General features: G+C 39.1%; 1 protein-coding gene across 2 annotated transcripts in view; it reads left to right on the top strand.

The window, feature by feature from the left end:
* The window catches only part of BLVRB (biliverdin reductase B), a 464958-nt gene that overhangs the window by 126259 nt on the left and 312669 nt on the right, over positions 1-26030 (top strand). The gene's annotated exons all lie outside the window — the stretch shown is intronic.

Genomic DNA, 26030 nt, shown 5'->3' with positions numbered 1-26030 from the left:
AAAAAAATATGGGGGGGGGGGCATGATGAGAGACAGAGTGCATGCAGGAAGAGGGGTCAGGAGAAGGGATTGACACTAATATATTTTTAAGTTCTAGCCAGTAAAAGTCTGATTCTTAAGATCAGGGATTATTTGTACACAAATCCAGGAAAAATATTTAATTGGTGAAAGAGTAAAAACAAGAAAACAAAAATGTAAACATATTTCCCCTAAATGTAAAAAGAAGGAAAAGCAACAATTTTAGAGTACTTTCAGTAAATTTAAACAGTATTATTGACACTGTAAGATGGATAGGGGTACTGGCATTCTGTGCTAAATGTGATGTGGATGTTATTCTGTTAGAGGATGTAAGAGTCTTGATAAATGAGGAAAGACTGCAGACAGAAACATTGTGGGGTAGAGATACAGCATGGAACTTAGGAAGTAGAAATTATTCTGGAATGATTGTACTGTGTAAAAAAACAGTGAATATAATAGATGTAACATTGATAAGGATGGGAAGGGTAACTGTTGTAGATGTGAGCAGAATATGTTTTGATATTTATACCATTTTACGTTCACAGGTTCATAGGTATATACTGTGCTAACAACCACCAGGGCCTTTATAAGTCTAGCTGTGCAACCCAACCCAACTGTGTCCCTATGTATCGTGGACATGTATTAGGAGGAGGTACGTTATTTAGGAAGTTTCTAAAGGTTATGTGGTGGTGTGTTAGTTTGGGCATTACTGTCTGCTTCGGTCTGTCAGAGACATGGGGGCCACACCTGAGGTGAATCTCCAATTTCTCATCCATTGGTCAAGGTTATGTTTCAATAGGATTAGGGGTGGGCTCTGCTTCACATGGATGATGAGCCTGTTCTAGAGCATGGGGATCCCCTGAGACACATATCTGTCTCACCAACATGTCTTATTTGTGTCACAAGCAAAATTTAAATCCTTGGATCTAGTGGTTCTGATTCTGTTCATTTTGTGGATGCGCAAAGGGTCTATCAGAGATAGATTAGAGAATGCCTTGTATGCCAGGCATACATAGCCTCTCAGTAGCCTGTATGAGACTGAGTATAGAGATAGAACTTTAAGGTGATACATATAGCAGAATGTGTTTATACCCCCCAATTCTCCAGATGAGGAACCTTTATGGGTGTTCCAGCTGTTGCATATGTTTGGTCAGATACATGCTGAAGTGGGGTATTATACTCAATGATGGGTCTGATATGGGCTGAGTAAAATGGTACTCTGACTTCCTTGGATCTGAATGTTATGCCCTTACTTATAAGTTGGGCAACATAAAATGATTTTGTTACTTCCTTGGCCACATATTGATCAAAGACCAGATTAGTGTTTACATATATTCCCATATCCCTGACTACTGGGCCAACTCTTAGGGGTGTCTTATCAATGAAGTAATTAACCTGGGTGGCAGTTTTTCCAAGAGGCCCTATAATGCATTTCTTGGTATTGAGTTTTAATCTATAACTTTGACACCAGTCATTTGTCTGTGTTATAACCTCTTTGTCGCTCTCCCATTCTGGATACAATGGAAGAGTCTTCATGGGTTCTGTTCAAGCAGCCTTATAGATTCATAGGTTCATAGATTAGTACTAGGCTAACTGCCCTTGCAAGCCATTGTAAACCTAGCCAATTATCCCTTGTGAGACTCAAACCTTGCACCTTGTGTTTGTAAGGCAAACACCTTAACCATTAGCCCACCCTCCCAACTATTTTATATTTTATACAAATATGTAATTACATATTAAGGTTATTGACTTTAACTTATATACAAACTAACAACTGCATTCATGCATGCTATTACTGTGACTGCTCTTACAAAATGGCTCCACGGTGTGCATGTGTTTGGAATTTTATATGTGCATATAAAGCCTTGACATGCTTCTTAAAGATACATCACACATCACTTGCACTTCGATCTACATCCTCCCTCTTTGAGAAATAGATCATACGATGCTATGAGTCTACTGGCATGCAGAAATCACAGGTAATTCTTTGTCATGCATTATACAATCCTAAATACACAGATATATACAATCAAGTCCACGTTGCTGCATATTTCACACTAGGCTTTAATACTCTTCCATACCGTGTGATATAAAACTGTGAATGAGATTTAGCAACTAGAACTGTCTCTGCAAAATGTTTGACCTGTGGAATGTTCTGATCATTTTCTGGAATGGAACCAGAATTTTGAACACATTCTGGTATGAGAACAGTGTCTGACTCACAGAAAAAATGTTGTGATGGTGATGGTGATTCTGGGACAGGAAGAAGATGTCTACAATTCCCCCTATTTTCCACACCTTCAGAGTCTACCAGGTAAGATCTTGGTTTGGCACAGATGCCTGTAATCTGTCCTATTCGATCAAAACCTTTCGTTATCTGGATTCTTATCATCTCTCCTTCCTTTAACAGACAAAGTAATCTGCTTGATCAGTCATAACTAGATTTCTGGTTATTATGCTTCTTAAACAACTGAGCCTTGATGGTTTTATTGTTCTTGGTTTAGGCTTCAACAGACTGGAATTAATGGGTAGCGTAGTTCTAGTTTGCCTGGAAAGTAGTCTTTGAGCAGGTGAGCCAAGAATATCGTCACGGGGTACGTTTCTGAGATTAAGTAAATTCATGAACACATCAGTATTGTCACACTTTGACTTTTCAAGTAATTCCTTTGTACTCTGTACTAAACGTTCAGCGAGACCATTGGAATGAGGATGCTCAGGACTACTACTGATATGTAAAAGTCCCACTGTTTTGCAAATTTCTGAAACTACTGGCTAGAAAATTGAGTGCCATTATCAGAAAGAACTTTGTGTGGACTACCATGAACTGAGAAATGACGTTTCAACTTAGTAATGACAGCAGTGGAAGTTAGGTTAGGTGGTAGATCAATCTCAAACCAATTCGAATAAGAGTCCACCAAAACCAAATAGTGTTGATTGTTCCACTCAAAGATATCAGTTGCAACGATTGAGCAAGGTAGTTCAGAAACTGGACTTAGCTGAAATGGTTCTCTTTGCAAATGCGGTCTAGTACTATGGCATACTGAACAAGAAGAATGCACTTTACCAATGTCTTTTGGTAAGGAAGGCCAAAACACTACCTCTCTGCTTCTTCTCTTAGTGGATGTGGATCCCGGGTGACCATGATGCAAAATCTGGTATACTCTTGTTGTAAGGAAGCAGGAACAACAATTTTAGGACCTTTAAAAATAATGCCATCTTCCATCAACAATTCATCTCTATAAGGAAAGTAGGTTTACACTTCAGGTGGTATACTAGATTGCTTTGACGGCCATCCAACATTAATGCAGTGATTGAGTTTCTGTAAAATTGGATCAGTCCGAATGTGATCTCTTAACTCATCAAGTCTAGTGGTGGAGAAATTACGCACTGACATCACATCAAAGTCAAAATTCTTTGCATCAGGCTGTTCTGTGGTATTTCTGGGCAATCTGGATAAGGTATCAGCCAGATAAAGCAATTTGCCTTTTGTGTAGACCATTTTGAAATTGTACTTTTGCAATTTGAACATCATTCTCTGTGATCTCACTGGTGTGGAATGCATAGGCTTTTTTAGAATAGTAACTAGAGGATGGTGGTCAGTTTCAATCCGAATAGCTCGAGCATAAATATAATCATGAAACTTTGAACATGCAAATACTATTGCCAAAAGCTCTCTCAGTTTGAGCATACTGCATCTCAAATCAAACTGAAGAAACCAAAGAACAAACCCAAAAAAGCAACAGAAGTAGCGCCTGGAAGGTGAAAATTGTGAAGTCCAACAAAATCCACATACTGCATCTCAGTTTGGGTAAGTGTTCTAGATGCATAGGCTACTAGTCTACCCTCTTGAAGTATGCCTGCGTCAATACCAAATTTTGAAGCATCACAGGAAAGAAGTAACTGGTTTGTTCATGTCATAGTATCTTAATGTAGGTGAGGTGGCAATTTTCTGCTTAAGGGTCTTCAAATGCCTTCTGGTGCTGTTGCAACCGTGACCATACAACATTTTTGTGTGTTAGGTCTCTTAAAGGTGCTGTCAGCTCACTGAAATCTGGTGTAAACTTGCCTAAATAGTTGACCATGCTTAGAAAATGTTGTAGAGCTTGTACATTACCTGGTGCTGACATTTTAAGAACAGCGGTTTGCTTGGTCAGGTTTGGTCTCAAACCTGTACTTCTGAGCAAATGACCAACATAGGTAACTTCTGAAACTCTGAATTTACACTTCAGAGGACTGAGCTTCAAGTTGTGCTCTGTCTAGAACTTTCTTTAGATTTCTTTCATGCTCTGCTTTACTGTTGCCTCCAACCAATAAATCATCTACTATTATGGCACAAAGATAACCCGAATAAATTTGCTCCATTGCACGCTGAAAGACTTCACTTGCAGAATTCATTCCAAATGGCATCCTTAGGAATTTGTATATGCCAAATGGAGTACCAAAAGTAGTTAGAAATGAAGATTTGCAATCATGCATCCAAGACAGAGAAAACAGGGGCATTCGATATTGGAGCTGCAACTTCTTCAAGTGTGCACATCGGATGATACTGTCTCTTCAATGCTTTGTTCAGATCTCTTGGGTTGATACATATTCTGATTTCATCTGAGCCTTTTTTGTGAGTGGCTACCATGGACGATATCCACTCAGTTGGTTCTGTGACTGGACAAATCACACCTTGCTGCACCATTTTATCCAGCTGAGCTTTAACTTTATCCTGCATAGCTAATGGAACTCTTCTTGCTGGTCTGATTACTGGCGTGACCTCTGGGTCTAACTTCATGGAATACACAACTGGAAGTTTACCTAACTTGTCATCGAAAATATCAGCATATTCTTAGAAAATGGCTTGTGAAAAATTAGAACTTGGAAATGCACTTACATGATGAACTTCTTTAGCAAAAGAAACCAGATTTATTTTCAGGCTATTTTGAGGCCCAGTAAAGACCGCACTGGCTTTCTGACTATGTAGAATAACACATTGTTAACAGTTCTTGGCCAAATAACATGAAAGCATCACTGAGCCTTCGGTGTGAATTTCTTCACCTCAATAAGCAACAATTCTTGCACTACTGGATACACTGAGTTGTTCATTCATTCTCACTATAGCAAATGTGTCTGCTGATGTAACATTACACTTTGAACCAGTGTCTACGTTAAGCTCTGTAGATATTCCATTAATCTGGACAGTACAAAATACTTTACTCCTTGCTAATAAATTCACTGCATCAACTTTTTCATCAAGCACAGATACGCCATCCACATAGAAAGCTGACTGCTTCAGCTCTACTTGATCAACTTACTTTTTTGTGTGACCTTTCTTTACAACTGTGTGAGGCTTACTTGATTTACAAATCTTTTGGAAGTGGTTCCATTTTTTACATTTATGACATTGCTGAACAAATGCTAAGCACGTCTCTCTTTTAAACTCATGATTTGGACCACAATTGCGACAGTTAAAAATAAAGTTAGACTTGGGTTTTGCTGATTCATGTTTGTACTGCACTGAGCTGGAACTTGTTCCCTTTTTAGAATTTGCTGGAAAGCTGCACATCTTCCTTAGAAACCCTGCAGCTGCCAAGTACTTGGGCCTGCTTTTGCTTGCCACGTGTTGCATGATGTCTACATTTGCTCTAGAGTCAACTAAAACCATGCCCTTGTCACTCGCAAGCATACTTGTGTATTCTTCTGTCACCTCATGGATTTGATAACTCTCTATGGCTTTTTTCAACTTTAAATCACTGTCACAAAGTAAAATCTTTCTCATGGCAGCACTAATACCACATACAAGCATGTCCTTTATCAGCTCATCTTTTTAAGTCACCAAACCGACATGTCTTAGCTCTGTTTCTCAGGTCAGTTATATAAGCTGCAAATGTTTCCCCTGGTTTCTAATCTCTCGTGTAAAACAAATGCCTCTCTAGTGTAATATTTGTCTGAGGATTACACATTTCTCTGCACTTCAAACACTCAAGGTCTTCCCTTGGTTCAGCTTGTACAACAATATGATGATTTTCACCTTCTCCCTCATATACTGCAGGTGCATACGCAAATGAATTCTCTATTTTTATGGCCTCTGACCCAGCTAGGTTTAGCAAAATGAATGCCCTGGTGTGTGCATCTCTATCTGTATAAGCTGCTTGTATAAAAATATCATACTCTCAACTATTCTTCAATTTTCTGTAATATTCTAATCAAATACAAGTGGTAGGGGCTTTTGAAATCCATCTGCTATATTAACACAAACCAGTGAAGGGTTTTGCGAATAAGCACAAACATACACACATGCACATATGCCAGAAACTTATGCCAGTATCTGTAACTTTGTCCAATGCCTTTGTACGTCTGAATTTATACCTTTTGGGATTTTCGAAATAATGCTAATAGACCAACTCGTAGTACCACTGAATAACTGGGCTTTGTGAATTAAGCTTCTTGGGCACTTAATACTCTTGTAATATCGTTTGAGAGGCTAAAATGCTAAGCCATTTATCATCATTTTAATAAACATCTCAAACAACTTTATGATGCGACTGAATAACCCTTGGGCACTGTAATACTCTTGTAATGCCGTCTTTTGCAAGAAATCACCTCCTATCAGTGTAAAAAACATATCAAATAACTGCACAATGCGAATAGATCAGACATCTCTTGCTTTATACTCAATAACTTTTCGAAGTAATTGCACTTTGCGAATAACTGCATACAGCACACTGAAATGTCCTCAAAATGGTGGTACCGTGCTCGGCAATTCTCTACAATGCATGAAACAATCTGTAATGATGTCAGTTTGTGAATAGACACACCCAGCAAAAGAAACATTTCAAAATGGCTATACTTTGACTATATTTCATGAAATAGCTGCACTTTTCACATAGTTAACTTTTCAAATACATGCACAGCAGTAAGCACACACTGTAAGCACTTTTACATATTTTGAGATACTTCGAATAACTTTAGATGCAAAGTCATAGTTATGCCAAAACACATGCAGTCACCTTGCTTTATTTCTGCTTAATGTGTCCCTTTTGCCCTTATTATATTCGTTTTGCTCTTTTATGCCCTTTTCATGCCCAATGTACTTTTTTTTGTACTCATTTTACTCTAAACATGCCCAGTTTTGCTTGAAACACATTTGTTTTGCTTTATACATGCTCGTTTATCTTTAAACATGCTTGTTTAGTTTCACTGTTAGTCTCTCCATCAAATACATTTATTTTAAACATTTCCTTCTAGTTAACATACTTTGTGCCCTTGTAATGCCCCTTTTTGTCTTTTCTATCAAGTAAACAATTTGTGTTACTTCTCATTACCTTTGATTCTTTTCTGGCTCTTTTGTGCTCATTTCTCTTAGTTTTACCTTCACTGTCGTCTCTGCACCTCATGGCTCCAGATTTTATTCTCTTCCATCCCGGTTCCATTCTGGATACAACAGAAGAATCTTTGTGGGTTCTGTTCAAGCAAAACACATAATTACTTAAGATTACTGACTTTAACTTATATACAAGCAAACAACTGCATTCATGCATGCTATCACTGTGACTGCTCTTACAAAATGAACCCATGGAGTGCACGTGTCTGGGATTTTATATGTCTTGACACGCTTCTTAAAGATACAGCGCACATCACTTGCACTCCGATCTACAGTCTTGGAAGATGTTTGTGTCATGGGGGGAATCTGTGGTAGCTCCCAATTTGCAGTTTTGATATTAGCCTTTACCTCCAAGAAGTAGATGTGAAATACCAGCAGCCCCAGCATGGAGCCCTAAAGTACCTTGCTTGTGACCAGTCTCTTACTGGAGGTGGTTTGACCATTTCTGACTTCCTGGGTCTTAAGATACAAGATTAGAACTAGCAAAGGGAGATTCTGTTTCATCAGGTATTAGACTATTGTGATTACATGAAAATTATAATTACAGGGGACTTTAATTATAATTTAAGGGGAAAGACTTAAAAAGAAAGGGAAAGATGAAAAAATATAGGAAGTGATAAAATGTGATAAATTAGCTGTGTGGAACAAAAGTCAATGGACTTATTGGAAGAGGATACTTTGATATGAAATTGATTAGTTTATATTATCAGAAAGCTTGGAAATATCAGATGGTGATAGAGTTGTGATTTTTTTTTAGACCATGTATCAGTATAGATGAAGGCGATTGAAGAAAGGAAATATACTAAAAATATGAAAGGAAATAATAATAAAACTTGAGAAATTGTGGGATGAAACTGGACAGTGGGAATTATTGCAATTATGGAAGGATCAGATAACCATGAAGGACATCTATAAAAAACTGGTCTAAATAATGTACTGAATTTAAAAAGTATAAAAGGTGTTTTTTCAATAGCAGGATGACACATAAAAGGAAGACAAAGTGAAGTACCGGAACATTTACTGAAATGTATTACAGCATTTATTGCATAATGCAAGAGAGTATTATGATATTGAAAAAAAATGTATAAAAGAAATTGAGAAAAAAAATGAGACATTACTGCTTAGGCAGATATATTATTTACAAGGGAGAAGGGTGGAGGTATTCTAGGTAACTAATTTTCTAAATTTTTAGTTTTTTTAGAAATAGACCAATGTCAGGAAACATTGTCAAAGGAAATGTAAGATGTGGTTACATTGTGAAATGGTAGTACTGTAACACATGAAGTACTGGAAACAAAACATCATGGACAAGTACATGATTGTGGCAATAGCTGAAGCCTGGAACACTAAGGATATTATTTTTCAGGACCACTATGAGTTTTACAAGACAACTCCAAGCATGGGGGTGTTGTACTACTTCTGCATAATTCCATTACTTGCAATCAAATAATGAATAGTCATAACTTGGAGGTTGTACCAGTTGATGAATCAGGATAGTCTCGTACTGATAAGGTGCATCTAATTGTGAGTTGCAGCTGTCTATCTATGATCTCTGATAACCATCACTACTTCTTAAAAAAGATTAATGGACATCAAAAATATACTGCTGATAGGAGATTTTAATTATTCTAGTACTGACTGGGTGAACACAAAGGGAGGCCAATTTCTGAACTTGAATTCTTGGATTTACTTTCTTTTCATGGTTTAACTCAGAAAAAGATAAAACTCGGGTAAACATTATTGCCATAAATACTGACAATTTAGTGACTGTTAGTATTAGAAATTATTGCCACAGAAAGTGACAGTTTACTGGTGGTTTGTATTAATCCTTCTCTCTGGACATAAATTACTTTTGTGTGTTACTAAAAGATAAAATTATAGAAAAATAAATTATGAATCATTAAAGACTAGTTTAGAAACATCAGATCGGTCTTGTGTATTGTCCAGTTAAAGTTGATGAGTTTGGGTACGTAATTTTGAAAGGTATTTTTAGTTCATTCATTGAGCTAACGGAGGAGAATCTAAGTCGATGAATATTCCCTATTGGTGGTGTAATAGGTTAAGAAGACTGTATAAAATAAAGAAAAACATTTTACCAATATATAGAAAATTTCCAGCAGTGAGAAATAAGGCTAAAATAACAAAAACATGCAAGGATCTTCAGATTATGGTGAAAAAAAGAAATATTTGAAATTAAACTATTAAAGAATAATCATAACATCTGTATTATAAATACATAAATTCAGTGACTAAAACATCATACTCTGTAAATTCGATAAAATTAATGGATCTGCCTTACTAATTTCCCTTATCTATGCTGCTGTGCTGTTTTAACATGCCAAAGGCTGTTCACTTTGAAAACCTCATGCAGATATGAGTACCGCCTAGGGGTCTATATTATGCTTTTGCATGCTCAGAACAGCGAACGACACATAATCGACCCCATGTAGCGAAAGCTTACAACGTCAAAATCTCAGAACAGCGATTTTTTTCCAACGGGAAAAAAATTGCTGTTCCGAAATAAAAAAAAAACAAAAAAACTGTAAAACATTACATAATGTGGGGGGCGAAGCCCCCCTACACTCCCCAACATGGGGGTGTGCCCCCACACCCCCCTACATAAATATACCAACTCCGAGATCGCACTACAGTGCTGAAAATGGCAAAGTAGTGAAAGTGGCCAAGCAAATTCTTTCCCAGGGAAAGAATTTGCTGAAAAGCTGCTTCGTTATTTTGCCTTTTTGCACTTTTCGGTTCGTTATTTTGCCTTTTTGCACTTTTCGGTTCGATAAAGACACATTCGACAACCTGCATCTGCAACAGCATAATAGGGAAACCAGCCTAGTGCAAGATTTACACTCTATCTCTTAGATTTTCAAGGGCTAGTGAGACCTTCCCAGATGTCAAATGAAATGAGCTGACTGCAAGGGCACAGACACCTCACAGGGTGAACCCATTTTAGGGTGCTTTGCCCTATACAAAGATAAAACGACTCTCTGAGGTGCCCCTGACAGTTTCTCTACAACTGTCAGCACCACCACAGTTGACATCATGGGGTGCCCATCTCTGTCAGCATAGACACTATCCATTTTGAGGGATAGTAGATTTGGCAAGTGAATTCTTACACACAGCTTAACAGCTTCCAAATTCCTTTGTGATAGTCCCATGGTTTATTCTTTCTTGTGCTGGCACTGGAATTCTTAACCAAGGATTTAGATAATTCCACAGTGTTACTTCAGTTTATCAAAAGTGGTCTACTATTCCCTACTTGGCTTAAAGCCACTGAGTCAAGCTTTTATGCATTTAAAGTCTGAAAATATGTTTAGATCATTTCAGTCCCATGGCCTGTAATTATTCACTTTACCTAATAAAACTGCATTCCTGAGTACCCTTGTGCTGAAGGAAACTTCAGAAGCAGCCAGCTACTAGATGGCTTGATTTAAAAACCGATATCCAGGCTAGACAACCAATTCACATATCAGGACCACTGCAGACCTTCATCAGTGTTTAAGTGATCCCACCAGGTTAGCTCATGTCCCACCTTCCTAACAGTATAAGTGAGATGGACAGGTGGAGCATAGCACACACACAAGGAAGAGGGATTCCCCCACCTCAGTCAGCATGCTCATGCCTTCACTTTCATTGTGCTATAAGGTCTCCCGTTTAGCCTTGAACATGCACATTTCTTAGTGTCTCTTGGTCTATGTTTCAAGATGGGACAGGTATGCCACTGACATTTCCAAGGACCCCTACCTCCATATGGTGATTCCTAACATGGTGATGAGAAAGAGTTGGATAACACTGAGGACAGCCTGGCCCGGTTTCAGTGTCACCATGAGGCAGGGGCCCACCTTGTGCATAAAGTGGTGGTGATGATATTTTACATCCCCAGACCATAGGAACAGCTGCTGCCATGGGCTTAACACGTCTCACCTGTAGGGCAACTGCTTTCCCATTGGACTACCCAGCTGATCCAAAGATGGTGAAGACACATTACTGTAGAAGAACCGAGCCTTAGAGCACAACCAGCTCACCCATGGCGCAGTCCTTCATGTCCTCCTGATTTGGAGGGAGAATCCACCTTCCTGGATGGCCAGTAAAAATGCTGCGCTGAATCCTCCAGACAGACTGCATTGTCCCAACCAATTTAAACCCGAATGGTTTCACACCTTTTGAACTCACTTTTCAAAGTTCTTTTCAACTTTCCCTCATGTTACTTGTTAGCTATCAGTCTCATAGGTTCATAGGTTGGTACTAGGCTGTTGGCCCTAGGGCCTATACAAGCCTAACCATAACACTTCCCTGGCTATTTCTTCCCACACTATTTACTTCCCTGGACCCTTGTCTAGCAGGGCAACTGACATGATCCCCGGGATGAATTTCCTTTCTCCCATCCAATTGTCAAGGTTCCTTTTGAAGAGGGCCAAAGAGGCACTCTGCTTGACATGTATGGGCAGTCTAGTCCAGAGTCTGGGGAGTATCTGAGTCAGGAACCTATCCCTCCAGCATGTTTTGTTTATTGTGATAACAATGTTTAGATCCCTGGAGCGTGTGGCCCTGAGGGATTGGGATTTCTTTAAGTGTAGCATGTCCAACAGCTCTGGGTTTGACATGGCCTTAAGCAGAAATCATCTCTGAGTAGGCGATATGTGACAGAGTATAGCTGGAGCTTTTTAAGGCGGTCAGCGTAGGGCATCTGCTTTAGGCCTGTGATTGTTTTAGTGAGGTATTTCTGTGGCCTTTCCAGTTGTTGCAGATGTCTTGAGAGGTACATACCAAATGGGGCATTGTATTCTGTAATGGGTTTAATGAGGGATGAGTACAGTGGAACAATGACCTCCTTTTTTCTGGATGAAAAGCCCTTAGTAATGAGGTGTGCCACATAGAAGGATTTCCTGACTGTTGTGGCGATGTGGTTATCGAAGGTGAGACCACTGTCCACCTGTGTCCCTAAGTCTCTTATCACACTTTCGGTGTTTAGTGTACTGCCACCTATGTGGTAATTCACAGATACATGTTTTTTCCCCAAAGGGGTAACTATACATTTCTTGGCATTGAGCTTGAGCCCATGGCTCTGGCACCAAGCATCTGTTTCTGTAAGGCCCTTTTGTAGAGTATCCACATCATTTGGGGATTCAATAATGGCTCCCAGTTTGCAGTCATCTGTGAACTTTGTTAGCCAGAGTCCTTTAGTGTTGGCCTGTATTTCAAAGAAGTAGATGTCAAACAAGAGTGCTCCCAGGACTGAACCCTGTGGTACTCCACTTGTCACTTGTATGGAGCTGGATTTAGAGTCAGCTATTTTTACAGTGTGGGTTCCGTCAGTAAGCCAGTTGGCAACCCATCAAGTAACATAGGGATTAATGCCCAGCTTAATAAGTTTATCTATGATTACAGAGTGGGGGATGGTGTCAAAGGCCTTGGCGAGGTCCAGATAGGCTGTGTGGAAAGCTTACCCTTGTCTACGACTCTGAAGACTGATTCAAAGAAGTCAATCAGGTTCAGGAGACAAGATCGGCCCTTCACAAACCCAAACTGGGTGGGGTCCAGTGTTTGAAGGTTGCCAATGTCTTTGTTTATAAGTTCCATGATAATACGTTCCATGTCCTTGCAGATCAGGCTCGTCAGACTGATGGGGCGGTAGTTCCTGGGATCCAAGGTGGATCCTCCCCTGTGGAGTGGGATAACTGTAGCTGTGCATCACTCAGTGGGCACGAAGCCTGAGGTGAGGCTATGATTAAACATGACACTTAGGTGAGGTGCCAGTTCATTTTGTAGTTCATGTAGTACACAGCCTGGGATGTCATCTGGTCCCATGGATGCTGTATTCTTAGCTTTGGAGAGTGCGTTTTTTACCTGTGTGGCTGTTATTACAGGAATTTGGCAATCTTCCGGTATTGAGATGGGCCATTTAGGGGGTGAGAGGGGGGTGAGGTTGGCACTGAACCGATCTGCCAGAATTCTGACAATATCCTTGGGATCAGTATATTTAATGCCATTCTGTTGTAACTCAGAGCAGATCTGAGCATTGCCATTTAGATTCTTGACATAGTTATAGAATGCCTTGTGCTTGTCTTTGGAATCTTTGGCAATTTTATTTTCGTAACTAGCTTTGGATGATTTTATGAGGGATCTCCGCTTTTTACTGAAGCTGGTAAGGGAGTTTTTTGCATCCTGGGATTTTCCTCTTTTCTGCAACAGTTTCTTCCTTTTGTTGTAAAGTTTGTTTATGGCAGGGGACCACTAGAGTGAATGTGCTTGTACAGTGCCTTAGTGTAGGATTCAGCAGTCGAACTTTCAGTTCCCGTCTGCATGGGTTTCATGAAGTTTGTCACTTCTGACTTGAATAGCATGAAGTTGGCTTTGGAGAAGTTTTTTTTATGGAGGTTTCCTTACTGGGGGGTGGGGGTGGGGTGTGGATGTTATGGGTGATTAGCTTATGGTCAGACCTGACCAACGAGGGGATGACCATAGGTGAGGAGCATCGATTTCCCATGTTGGTAATGACCAGGTCTAGGATATTGGAGCCCCTGGTGGGACTATGGGTTAGTTGATCCAGGGCATTGGAATTTATGAATTCCAAGAACTATTGGGCAAAGGTGTTGGTACATGAGTAGTTTTCCCAGTTAATGGCAGGGTAGTTGAAATCACCCAGTATTAGGGTGTTTGGTTGTATCTTAATATTTTTCAGTATGCTTAAAAAGGTGAAGTGATAATCTTGGAGCATGGTGGTGGATCTGTAGCAAGCTACAATTTGGATTGCAGTCTTACCTAGTGTTAGTTGCACCTGGAGAATTTCAGACGCATTGTGTTGGGCAACTAGCCTGGTGGTGTGAATATCTTTGGTGAATATGGACAATCCTCCACCTTTAGTGTTTTGGTCCTGGTTTGGTGGCTGAAAAGTGTGCTAAGAGTTGTAGCCTGCTATTGCAGGCTGCTCTCTGGAGCCTTGAACCAGGTCTCAGTTACTGCACAGATATTGATGTTCTCCATTTTTAGAAGTGCCTCGAGAGAGTGCATTTTGAGGTTAGTATTTAACATTAGACTGAGTTTGAATCCAACTTGACTCCCAGACATCCTGATCAGTACACTAAGAATCACTACTGGCCTCAAATCACCCATGGGTTTAGTCTTCTTTACAAGGAATGTGGCTGCTTAGCAGCACATGGGAGATGGATTCTGTACACTACAGTCCGACTCCCATGAGTGGGGATTTGGAAATGAGCTCTTCCAGATTCATTTGTTGTTACTGAGGGAATCCTGTAACATGGAATTTTAGCCATGTGGTGAACCAACAATAGCCTCACCTCACGCATAGGACATCTTGAAGCTCACCAGCACTGAAACCTTGGCCAACCCCAATCCTCCAAGTAAAACACCCTGCAAAACCTAAAGTGACCCACACTAATGCAAAAGTAGAAGAGCAGGAGGGGGTACCAGGCAATCAGTGAGGCAGTGACATCAAATACCAGGAAGGGGGCAGCCATATAGTAAACCAGCAACAGCTTCACCACAAAGACATCTTGCACCTCACCAGCAACAACTCCTAGAAAGCCAGAACTATGTAAATAGACAGATGCAATTTCCTACAGTGCCTTGCAAAATTCAAAGATATACTCATCCCGATGCAAGAGACAGATGCTTTTCCAAGTCTCACTTTGAGAAGGACAATAGAGTTTACACTGGGCTCCAATAACACTCCAGCCACTCTATCAGGAAAACAACTCCATAGGCAACTGAAGCAATGATGACCTTAAGAAAAGTGTAGCACTAAGAGTATCCTGGGCCGACAAGATGCATATGAAATGTCAGTGACTCGTATCCTGCAAAATACCATTATTTCTTGCAACAATCTGCATTTTTCACAGACTCATTACCCAACTGATCCACTTGGTATATTTTTTCTCTTATCTAATCCTGATATAGGCATGGTAATCAGGTAGTGGCAAGGGTGCTGCGGTAGCATTGTCGCCTCACAGTAAGACGTTGTCCTATTCGATTCTCAGCTAAAGCATCTTCTGTGTGGAGACATGCGTAAATGGGCGTACCTTCGTTGAAGGTTGTGCGTCAGAGCTGGCAACTCGGCGCGTAAAAGTCTACTGCCAATCATTAGCAGACCGGAGTTCCGCTGTGGTGACCCCTAACCGGAAAAAGCCAAAAGATACAACAAAATCAGGTAGTGGCAACACTACAAATATATGAGTAAAGATGAAAGATTTAGGTAAGGTTTCATAAATGCTGTCACAAGTGCATGGGCTGGAGTTACTGGCCCTGCATCAATGAAGTTGAAGTGGGTTCCTGAAGTGAGCAGCGAATCATTCAATAACTGCTGTGTCTTTAAACTGATGTCCCATGGTACATGAAGCATCTTTATGGGTATATGCCGCTTGGACTTAGGAGAAGTATGCAAAGTATCAGAAGGGTGGTTTCACACCAGGAGGAAAGGAGGCCAAGCTCCATTTTCTACGGTAGGGTGTCAACTCATGGTGGTGCATTCAGCATATGGCACAAAGACAAAGCATCCTGTCCACACTTGTCCTCTCAGAGCAAGTCTGTGGTATGATGCCCTATACAGCTGGGTCCCACACATGCCCAGCCAATAAGGAGGAGAAGTACTCCTGCACAATTAGGGTAGCAGCCCAGGACCCTCTCACTTGCTGAGTAATGGGACTTCTAGCCAAGGTCAGGAACTGAAAAGCTTACTCCAGATGTTTATTTATTTTAGTTTTTTTAATTTATTTTAGTGTGTTTACTTGGGTAGTAGACTGATCACTATAGAACATTTACAAGCACAGCCCAGGTAGTTGCAATCTTGGTCCTGCATGCTTCTACTGGTGACACAAAGTGCTGCATAGAAGTTGTCCATGGGGCCTTTGGCCCAGGACCACAACAATGATCCTTCCACAGGCTCAGTTAGAGAAATGTTGTTATGACTTCTAATTCCTCTAGACAGTCAAGCCTAAACATTTTCTCAACACACCTCTAGGACAACAGCCAGTCCAAGGACCTCACTGAACCATCTGGTCCATAACGGTGATGGGCAATGTTTAAAAAAAGCAGGAACTTAAAGTGAACTATGACTTGCACTTAATAGAAATTCCTTATTTGTCTGAAAAATTGCAATCTCCATTTCCTGTTGCAAATGAGGTTCATCTGTAGGCTTAGAACTGTTGGCCGTGTGTAAACACACACACAGATACATTCAGTGTAGCAGTCATGCAGCCGTGGGTATCTGAAGTTGTGTCAGACGTATTACTGCTTTATTTTATGTGACCAAAAACCACTTGTTCCTTTAATTACTGACAACTGCTTGATGTTGCATAACTTGTTAGCATACCAGCATTTATTTCATTATCAGAATTTATCAGAGGAATCATTCCATCAACTATGAATGGCCATGCACCCTCAGCCACAGGACTGAGAAAGAGCTATAAATCTGTCAGCCCGTTTTATGTTCACTCTCGGTTTCATTTCTCCAATTGCTTATTTTTTTCATACCTTGGGAGGAATGGACCCCCCCCCATTCCAAATTCAGGCCATAATTAAAGTTCATAAAATTAATATTGTATCAGTCTTTAATGTTAGCCAAAAGTGCTCTTCTCAGCACCCACAATGTACCCAGAATTGCAGCATTTTGTAGTTCATATAGGGTTACATGTACTGGTAACATATTTAAGTATGATTGTAAATTATTTTTATTAGCCATATAGCTCCTATTATTATTGGAAATGCATCTGTATCTTTCTTCCACACTATTCTCATTTCTACTTTCAAATCCTGGTATTTTAAGACTTTGGTTCTGTCAACATGTAAGATACTATAATCTCTGCACGTAGCAATTCTTATGATCAATACTCATGATCAATACTACTTTTGCCTTTTTTCTTGGACTACTATATTTTGTTTTCTTGCATCTATTTTTGAAGTGTTAGTAAGAGGTGATCTCATGCAAAATAAACTTCATCATTGTCAATAGTTTGTTGTTTATATTTCCAATGCTTCTCAGCCACTTTTATGTTATAGTGTTTGTACAATCCCCAATGCAATAGTCTTGCCACATCACTGTGCCTTTCAGTATTACAGACCTTCATGCATGAACATAACACAAGATGTGCAACTGTTTCCATTTCTGCTTTAAAGAACCTGCATGTGTCAGTTTCTCCCACTTTTTCAATGGACTTTGCAAACCAGTGTGTACAAAGCCTACTGTCCTGAACTATCATTATTAATATTTCATATTTTGATTTCAATTTGCCTGTCCTTTACCATTCCTGCATCAAATCTCAGTCAACATGAAGATGTTCCAGAAGTTTTCATACTTGCCACTATATTTGTGAACTTTACAATTGTATTTCCTTTTCTTCCAGCCCCTTTCTTTATATTCTTTCTTTTTTTTGGCACTTTCATTTGCCGTCTTATTCCCGTCTACTTTTGGTTTGATTTCCATTCCTGCTTTTTCCAAAACGTGTTTTGCTAAACTAAGCAAATATGTCATCTTAGACTTCTCCTCACACTTTACAACTTACCATATTTTTGATCTGATGAGGTCAGCAAATATGTTTGCAGTTCTTTAGGAGCAAGGGATATATAGTCTTGGCATGCCATGCTTTTTCTATATCATTTGTAAGCACAAACCATGCTCTTATGTTCTTGTCCAATTGGTTCAATACTTTTTTAGGGCTAGTCAATCACACCAAAGCTGTAAGCTAGAACAGGAGGAGCAAAGTGATTTACAGATTGGACTTTATCCTTAGATGTCAAGGCAGTTTTCAGTGTTAACTTTAGTCTTCTGAAGTAATCCTTACTAAGCTTTGTTCTCATTTGTTCATGCTTTGTTGCCAGTCTTTCATTTATCCCCAGATATTTAAACACTCTCTCCTGCTCAAATTCCTTTATATCAGATTCTTGTCAATGTCGATATTTTCTTGGTGCCGTACCTCACCATTTTTAAATATTGCTTTCACACATTTATCAAGACTACATGCCATTCTTATATAATCTATGAAAGTTTTAATAATTTGTAGTTGTGTTTATAGATTATCATTTGATGAACTATACATTTTTTATAGAATCCACAAAAAGTAGATGAAATGTCTTTAAAGAAGACTGTTTTTGGGAGTTAAATTGCAACCATAGACTAATCTGTAAAGTAGACAGCTTAATGAGTTAAGCCCAAGACAAAACAGCAGTGGTGACGGTAAGTCACCCTAAAATATCACACACTGATTTTTTTATCCCAGGGATAAAAAAATTGCCCTTTGCCATGGTTTAGCAGTATAATTGATCAGTACAGGGTGTACCTTGTACATCTGTAAGCATTCCATTTTCTATTAATGTGAGATGCTGTTGAATTCTTTTCTTTTCTTTTTTCGTAATCTATGCATGCCATACTTAGATCATTTGTCTTTGTATAGCTCTGTGTTATAGATGATCATTTGTTCCATAGACTGTCTTTTATTACCTTTCTGCTCTATTGTTATGTTTTTCCCCCTAGATGGTTGTAAACTCTATCTACATCCACTCCAATATATAATTCAGAAATTGTCAGAAGGCAAGTTACTGGTCTACATTTCTTGGGATGGCTTACAAGTCCACTGTTAAGGAGGAATAATTTTTCTGTTGTTTACCAGATTTGGTGTCTTTTTGAGATGTACATACAAATAATCCTTTCTTAGGACCAAATATTTGTGCAGAGATCTTAATACCTTTAGCAAGATGTTAGGCACTTTACAAGGGGATTATGTGTTTCCATTTTGGAGTTTACTCAATTCTGTCTCAATTTCTCTAGTTGTTACTTCATCCCATTTCATATTTTCTACAATAAGTTCCTTCCTGTTTCTTTACTTCTTCCATCCATTCAGCATCTTTGTTATGTTCAACAGGGTCTTCATAAATACTTTTCCAAAATGTACCCATGTCTTCTTTTTTGGTGATGTTTCTATTCCTTTTGCTTTGTTTCCCATTTCTGTGTACATTTTTGGGTCAAATGAATTGCTTATTTTGTACTTTCTCTTTATATTTGTCAGCATACCTTTGCCAAGTTTTTCTGTTTATGCTAATATATTTAGTTTATTATTGGAATAGTGTATGATAAATCCTGGGCTGTTTTGATAGTCTGTTGCTTTTACCAAATCTTTGTATAGATTTTTGATGATCTGTTCCCTTTTGTTTTTTTCTTCTGACAGTGATAATTCTTGTCTTAGTTACTTTATAGTTTTCTCTATTCGATACCTCCATGGTGGCACTCCAATTGTTCCCTACCTTTCCTTTGTTAATCTATGTTTTTGTGGTAACACTTTATCCATTATTAGTTAAGCTGCCAGTAGTATATCATATTTATTTCTGTCATAATCACATGATTTTTTCTTAATCATCCTGATTACTATGGTCATCCTTTTTTTCACCAGTCATTTAGCATTTTAGGTCTTATTTACTTTGTGTAATCTATTTCTTGTATCTATCTTAATAGGTCTATCCATCTATATTAAACAAAGGAAATCTTCCATTACATCATTTTCTTTTGGACTGAGACCATCATCTTTGCTCTCTCTTTCCTGTGAGACTTCTATATAAGGTTCTAGAACATTGTCATGTGACATATCCTCTGCAGATGCATTTTGCTTTATATGTTATTCTTCCATATGGGGACCCATTGGCCCATCACACCACAATATTACCTGTGTCAGAGTTTCCTAATGCTTCCCTTGCTGTGCAACTTCAACTGGATTTTCATGTGCATGTTCTACAGAAAACTCCAGAACATTGCCTTATGGTATTTCCTCTTCAGATGCATCCTGCTCCACCACTTGATTCTCTATCTGTGGACACACTGGTCCATCATGTTGCAACACTGACTGGGTTGGAGTTTCTACACTAAACCCTTCACTTCACAGATGGTATATAAATTCACGTTCTTTTTTTTTAATTTCTGCCTCACTAATCTTTTTCTTTATGTTCCCCTTTTGTGATTATATTTTTTGTATTGCAAAATTTGCCATATCCTGGTGTGTTTCCCCTGTATTTCTCTTCAAATATCTTTGTAGCTGCTTTTTGTATTGATTAGCTGGCTTTCTTCTCTGCATAAATATAGAGGCATAGATGATTACTAGACTAATAATCATAGGGGACCTTTTTAAGCCTAACCATGCTTCCCAAGAATCAAGGCCTGAACCATGTCACTTTGAGGTAAAAACCTTAACCATTATTCCACCATATCAAGGCATACCAGATCTCTTTTTATTTTCTCATATCCAGGTTTCTTTTTTAGCTTTCAAAAACCTCTGGGTTTGATCTTGATCTTTTGCCACTTTCTCTGTCACTTCTTTACTCAGGTGGCACAACGTTTCTTCATCTAGATAATGTTTTTCCTTAATCTGTTGTATTAATGAACATGATTGTTTATGTGTAACGTTTAACAGTTTTTCTCGTGAAAGTATTTTTCTTTCCTCTAATTTCTTTCTTTCTTCTCTTGCTCCATATTCTCTGTCTCGTAATTCTAGACTTCTTGCATAATAGTCACAAAATATATAATCTTCCTTCTCTTTACATCCCACTTTATCATCTCTGTGCCTCTTGCTTGGTCTGTCAATTTTTTTCTAGTCTTGTACTTACTTACTTCTACCACAGGGGGCACACTCACCCTAAGCCTGGCTAGGAATGTTTTCATATCCTGTGGATTCTACGTTGCTTTTTTCTCAGTTCTGGTACCAGTGCATAACACAAGGAGTGGGCATTTTTTTATTCTGGAATGTGTGCATCCAATCTTGTTTTTATATTTTTAACCTACTCTTCTCCATGACATGTAAAATACAATCTATATGTCAATTCTATGCTGGAGAGATTTTGTAAGTCTGGGTCCTCCACCTGAAGGTACTCACCAAGACTTGACAAATTCAGTTCCAATAATGCTACTATTTATTTCTTTATTTAGTTTTTGCTGATTCCATCTCTCCATTTGGGCCCCTTCAGACCCTGTATGAAGTTTGTCATACTGAATCAATTTAAGCCACAGCCTCCACTCCTGGTGGTGCCCTTCTATCACACCTTTAAGGTTCAGTTTTGCAATCATTCTCCCCCAGAAAACAAATACTTTGGTGTCCTTGAAGCTCTATTGGTGGCCATAGGTATAATGCCAGCACATTACAAGACAGTAGCCTGTATGATTTGAACTACAATGGTACCTGATTATCTTCAAGCCTAAAACTTTCATTCTTGATTAACAAACATTTCTGACACATCTTTTAGTTTTTTTCTTCCTGCACTGGCTAGCACAGTATGAATGTTTCTGGCCATTCCTCTTAACTGTGGACTCAGTTAAAAAAACAGCAAAATAGAACTAGAGTCCTACTCCATTATTAGCAGTTGAAGTTTTCAAGCAATCAGTCTGCTTTTAAAAAAACATATTTTTCAAATTAAATCCATTGGACACACTGTTAAGCATATCAAGGAAGTGCTGAGAGGCAGGGACTAGGACAGCTAATGGCTTGCCTCATTTATTTATTTATTTTTATTTTACATTTGTTGACCGGGATTGTCTGACTGAGCCAAAGCCCTTTTTTAGAAGAGGCCCAGGGAGAAAAACTCCAGTTTTTACAGTTAATATTATTATTATATGCAATAGTACGAAAGTAATGGTACATGTACAGACAGATTTATTATTTATTTGTTTATTTTAATTTTGTTTACCGGGATGGTCCGACTGGACGAGGTCCATTTAGAGCGGAGGCCCGGGGAGAAAAGCTCCAGTTACATTAGAACAACACATTACAGAAATAAACATATAATACAATGCGTAGGAAGTAGTATCTATTAAACTAGTAGTTTCTAGAAAGAAGTCAAAAAGAAATTAAAACAGTAGACAATTGCAATCAAAAATATTTACATATGTACATTTAGTTTGCAAAGAGCAACAGTCAGATTTTAACAAGCACATGTTTTCCATGGATAATATTTTGAGGAAACATATTTATTGGGGCATGAAAAGAGAGATAGGAGATGGTTGTAGAGGTAACAGATTGTGGATTATGTAATACATGGACAGAGCCAAGAACTTGTAAGATGGGCCTTAAGGGAGTTTTTGAATAGAGTGGTGTTAGCTGCATAAGTCACAGATGGGGGGAGATTATTCCAAGTTTTAGCTATAGTGTGTGAAAAGAGAGATTTGCCAGCTGTATTATTTGCTGAGGTAATAGTGAGGAGTGATTTGTTGGATGAGCGGAGTAGACGATTTGGAGTGTGGCTGGTCAGTAGATGCCTTAAAGCAGGAATTTTGTCAGGTTGTTTTAGGATGTTGTATGATATAACAAGTTGGTGATATAGTAGCAACTGTGGCAGTTCAAGCCATTGAAGTTGTCTGAGAGGTATGCAGTGATGGGTTCTAAATGGGGAGTTTTTGGCAAACTTGGCAATTCTGTTATAACAGGACTCAAGTTTGTCTAGGTCAGATTTCCTAATGTAAGTGAGAATTGGGGCTGCATACAGTAGTGTAGATAGGAGATGGGTTTGAGCTAGGGTGACTCTAGCTTGATTAGTTAGAAAGTTCTTTTGCCTGTATAAGGAACCCATTTTTCTGTGCACCTTAGTTATAGTTTGCGAGATATGGATGTTAAAGTGGAGGTTGTTGTCTATTTCGATGCCAAGGAGCTTGGTGTGGAGAGAGGGAGAGATGATAGTACCATTATCGGAGGAGATGGAGAAGGAGACTGGAGTTGTTTTGATTTGTTTGGGGTAAGAAGTAGTAGTTTGGTTTTGTTGGGATTTAGGATAAGTTGAATGTTAGTGATCCATCTTTCTACTGAGGTGAAGGACTCTTGGGTGAGATGCTGTAGGGAGGTCAGGGATGGGGCTGAGCATATAAGGGTGGAATCATCTGCGTACTGGATTAGTGAGGTATGCAGGGTACATGTGTGTAGGTTATTGGTAAAAATCGAGAAGAGAAGAGGTCCTAGTATGGAGCCTTGGGGTACACCAATGGTGGTTGGGAGCAGAGGTGATAAAGCTCCTTGCCACTGGACAGCTTGTTGTCGTTCTGATAGGTAATTTTTAAACCAAGCAATAGTGTTTGGGGTGAAGGCTAGGGAGGTGAGGGTATCTATTAGTATGGAGTGAGAGACCATGTCAAATGCTTTAGAGAGGTCAAGGAATATGGCTGATACAAATCTGTTGTTATACCTATGTTGATTAACTAGGTCTGTGAAGGAGAGAAGGGCGGTGGTTGTACTGTGGTGTGGGCGGAAGCCATGTTGTGTGGGTGAGAGGAGATTGTTTAAGTTTAGGAAGTGCATGACTTGAGAGTGTATGCATTTTTCTGGTATCTTTGATAAAGGTGACAGAATAGCAATGGGTCGGTAGTTTGAGAAATCGTAGGAGGTTCCTCCCTTATGAAGGGGAATGATATAGGAGACTTTCCACAGATGAGGGATATATGACTCCTGTATAGAGCGGTTGATAAGGATTGAGACTGGGTAGGCTATGGAGTTGGCTGCCATTTTTAGGAAATGTGCTGGTAGCCCATCCGCTGCGAGGGTAGTGGGTTTTAGTTTTAAGAGATGTTTCTTTATTGTAGAGGTTGGGATAGGCGAGAAGGTAAGAGGAGCAGAGTTGTTAGGCGGTGTAGGCATGGTGTGTAGCTATTTTTGGCTAGCTGAGTGGATAGTGAGTTAATGGATTCGGTAAAATGTTGGTTGAATTTTGAGGCTAAAATTGAATTGAAAATTGAAAAAAATTGTCAGTTAAATACTTAGTTAATCAACATTTTTACAGGTAATTCAGAAATACAAATCATAAACAATAGAGAAAATTCAGACCATTTAGTAAAGGATAGTAGTGGGGATCCAAGTTAAACAGGGAAAGTTTGGTATGCTGATTGTATCAAGGAGGGTTGGAGCAATGGCAGAGCCATTGTCCTTTAAAATATTCTTTTAAGGTTATTTTAAATTGTTTAGGATATGTGAGTGTTCGAATTTTGAGGGGGAGTCTGTCCCATGCGATAGTGGGGTGGTAGCTTTATAGGCGACACCCTGCTTTAGACTTGGGCTTATAGACACTTAAGTCTTGGGAGGAGCTACGTAGGTTTCTTGTGGGAGCATAATGGGAGATAACAGAGTGTAAGGCTGGGCAATAAGAGGGATGATAGAGAACAGAGTGTATGGTTTGGAGCTGAGAAAGGAGCAGGAGGTGAGGCAGTTCAAGCCAGTTCAAGCACTTTAGAGAGAGACAGTGATGGGATTTGTAGGAATGTTGAGTAGCAAATCTAGCTATTTTGTTGTAAGTAGACTCTAGTCTTGTGAGAAGAGAGGAGTTAAGGTTAGTGAGAATTTGTGAGCAGTAAGTTAAGCAGGGAAGAAGGTAAGCAAGAGCAACTCTGGCTTCTTGTGTGAGAAATTTTTTGTTTTTGTATAATAAACCTAGTTTGTAGTGAGTTTTACTAATACAATTATTTATGTGAAGGTCAAATTGAATTGATTGTCTATTGTTACACCTAGGAGTTTTGTACTAGACTCTACTTCTGTAAGGGTATTGTTGAGGGAAAGGATAGAAAAGGAGGACCTTATGTGATTGAGTGTTTTTCGGAGTAAGAGTAGTAGTTTTTTTTTTTTTGGGGTTGGGGATAAGTTGATTTTTGAGAGCCATGTTTCCACTGAAATAAAGGAAGACTGGGTAGTGGATAAGAATTCAGAGGGTGAGTGAGTTAGCTATTGTTGTCACTGTGGAGTCATCTGCGTATTGGATAACAGATGAGTGTGGGCAGGAGGTATAGTGTAAGTTGGTGAAAATGTTAAAAAGTAATGGCCCTAGGATGGATCCTTGAGGGACTCCCATTTTTATTGGGGGGGAGAGGACAGAGCAGTATCCCATTTCACTGACTGGAGTCTACCAGTAAGATAGCTATTAAACCATGCTATTGTAGCTGGGGGGAAATTCAGGTTAGACAGTTTGTTTAGTAGTAGAGGGTGGGAGACAGTATCAAAGGCCTTTGAGAGATCCAGGAAGAGACAGATGATAAGTTTGTGGTCATCTCTGGCCAGGGAAATAGTATTAAGAAAGGACAGAAGAGCAGTATATGTGCTGTGTTTTGGCCTAAAGCCATGTTGAGTTGGAGTTAGTAGGTTTTCCTGAGAGAGATGTGGAAGTAAATATTGTGGGAAGAAATATCCAGGGAATTGTTATGGGTAGTAGGCCCTAGGGCAAAAGCCTAGTACCAACCTATGACTTGTATATGTATGCATTTTTCTAGTATCTTAGACAGAGGAGAGATGATAGGTCTAAAATTTGAGATTTCACTGGAGTTACCTCCTTTATGTATAGGTAGGGTATAGAACTGTTTCCAGATATTTAGTACTTTTGATTCAGAGATAGATTGATTTATAATGATAGAGATGGGCACAGCTAATGAATGTGCAGCTAGTTGGAGGAAGTATGATGGGATGTTGTCAGCAGAAACTGAAAAAGTTTCAGTTTAGAGAACAGTGTTCTGCTGAGAGCAGTGGACACAGGCTTGAGGGAGAGAGTATTTATAGAGGTAGTGGTTGAGGAGGAAACTGGACATTTGAGCGTATTTATATTAGAGTTGTTGGGATTAAAAAGTTTGGATATGGATTGAATGAAGTAAGTGTTGAAGGTGTTGGCAGTTTCTACTGGTGAC

Source organism: Protopterus annectens, chromosome 1.part0, assembly GCF_019279795.1.
Source record: "Protopterus annectens isolate FY-2018-M chromosome 1.part0, PAN1.0, whole genome shotgun sequence".
In the NCBI taxonomy this organism is placed as follows: Eukaryota; Metazoa; Chordata; order Ceratodontiformes; family Protopteridae; genus Protopterus; species Protopterus annectens.
This window is presented reverse-complemented; position numbering and strand designations above follow the sequence as displayed.